Source organism: Etheostoma spectabile, unplaced genomic scaffold, assembly GCF_008692095.1.
Source record: "Etheostoma spectabile isolate EspeVRDwgs_2016 unplaced genomic scaffold, UIUC_Espe_1.0 scaffold00019026, whole genome shotgun sequence".
NCBI lineage: Eukaryota > Metazoa > Chordata > Actinopteri > Perciformes > Percidae > Etheostoma > Etheostoma spectabile.
In genome coordinates this window covers 4,993-7,263 of record NW_022604628.1, presented here as the reverse complement: position 1 = coordinate 7,263, position 2,271 = coordinate 4,993, and the positions used below count along the sequence as shown (strand labels likewise).

Here is a 2,271-nt window from a genome sequence, read left to right as displayed (position 1 = left end):
ACAAGATGGTGCTTGAACATGAAGAGCTTTTTAGGTGAGAAGAAAGATTTAAATTCATTGGGATTTACAGGAAGTTATGCAGAGAAGCTAAACCCGGAGAGATGTGATCTCTTTTCCTGGTTCCTATCAGAACACGTGCTGCAGCATTCTGGATCAGCTGAAGAATCTTTATGGACTCTTTTAAGCAGCCTGATAATAAAGAATTGGAGTAATCCAGCTTAGAAGTAACAAATGCGTGGACTAGTTTTTCTTCATCAATTTTAGACAGGATATTCCTGAATCTCTGAATGTGATGACTACTGCACTGGGGAAACTTCGGTAGGCTGGCCACGATTTCACGTCAGGGAGATTTTTCCGTGAAGGTATGGAGAGTTTAACTTCGCAGAGTTTGATTGTGTAAAGTCAATACAAATAAAGAAATGTGTTTCCGCCCTGTTTCGAACAGGGGACCTTTTGCGTGTTAGGCAAACGTGATAACCACTACACTACGGAACATGACAAAACAAATTTATTGGCATATTTGTGGGAAAATGCACCATTTTATTTACTGCAAATGTTCAAAATGCTACAAATAGAGATTTTAAACTAGATTCAGTCACAGATGCTTTGTCATGTATTTGAATGACAGCAAATATCTAGTAAACATAAATATTTCTACATGCATTGACTGTGGCCTAAATGTTGGAATAGCGCCACCTATTTCTTGATGTGCCAAATATTAAGCTTGGGCATTCCTCGTTAGTATAATGGACAGTATCTCCGCCTGTCATGAGGAAGATCGGGGTTCGATTCCCCGACGGGGAGACTTTTCACCAGCTAACCAATGCTACAAGGCCTCGAGGAAGTCCCGGCGAACCCGTGGTATACTCCGGAAAGTGGGCCTTGGCTAAAGCTGTGTTCAGCATGGAAGGAGAACTCCTGATCCGAAATGGGAATATTTTCAAGCGATGGAAAGAGCACAACTCCTGGACATGAACAAAACGTCACAAGGCGCCGCAGGAGTTGGGAGAGTGTCAAGTCTGGGCACCTTATAGTTCCTTTTCTGCTCTTTCCGGATTATGTTGTTCTGTTGGCTTGATCAAACAGTGATCTACAGCGCCCACTGGGGCAGATTGAAGTCCAGTGTCAAGCATCGGAATCAAAGTCAGCCCCTCCAAATCTCAAAGCTCAGGATTTCTCCCATCGCGTGGAAGTCAATTGCTGTCCCAAGTGAAGAGTTCTTGCATCTCAAAAGCTTATTTCAAACAGTACAACTTGTTCCAAACAAAAACCACATTACTACTGAAACTTTGGATGGTACGCCTCCGCCTCTCACACGGAAGACTGGGGTTTATTTCCCGATGGGGAGATCATCTACCAGCTGCTAATTATTTCCCAAGGCTACATCGACACTGAACATCTGCCAGAGTAGTTTGGATACGAGGCCTAACCATAGCAAAGATAGACTTAGACTTAGACTTAGACTGAATCTAGTTAGACTAGACTTAGATATGCATTTTTTAAGATGTATTATAGGGGATATACTCAAAGAAGAAAAAGGTTGTACAAAGGATTGAGAAGATCCTGCTTCAAAGATAGGTTTTCAGGTGATGATATGATCACCTACCTCAGGATCCAGGAACGTAGGCAGATGGCAGGAAGCTAAGAAGGATCCAAGAATGTAAAACATCAACTAGAGGCTAGGAAGTTGAGGTTCAGGTAATTTAATCAATTCATTTCATTTATGTAGCGCCAAATCACAAACAAACTTATCTCATTGCGCTTTTCATAAAAGAGCAGGTCCAGACCATATTCTGTGATGTTATTTAAGAAACCCGAAAATTCCCCACCAAGAGCAATCACTAGGCAAAAAAGGGCAAGGAAAAAAACTGAGCCAGCACTAACTATAAGCTTCATCAAAGAGGAAAGTCTTAAGCCTACTCTTAAATGTGGAGATGATGTCTTCCTCCTGAACCCAACGGGAACCTGGTTCCACCGGTGAGGAGTTGATAGCTGAACACTTGGCTCCCATTTTCTTGGAGACTTTAGGAACCACAAAGTAACCCTGCATTCTGGGAGCGCAGTACCTGGTCGGTAGTTAATAAGGTACAATGAGCTCTTTAAGACAAGATGGTGCTTGAACATGAGAGCTTTTTAGGTGAGAAGAAAGATTTTAAATTCCATTCTGGATTTTACAGGAAGTTAATGAGAGAGGAAAACGGCAGGAAAACATCAATTTAGACAGGATATTCCTGAATCTCTGAAGTGATACTACTGCAACTGGGGAAAACT

At 41.9% G+C, this 2,271-nt stretch overlaps 1 non-coding gene across 1 annotated transcript; it reads right to left on the bottom strand.

Annotated features, from left to right (window-relative positions):
* Positions 1-422: 422 nt before the first annotated feature.
* On the bottom strand, positions 423-494 carry trnav-aac (transfer RNA valine (anticodon AAC)). The gene has a single exon. It is a non-coding gene; the product is annotated as a tRNA-Val (tRNA).
* Positions 495-2,271: the final 1,777 nt, after the last annotated feature.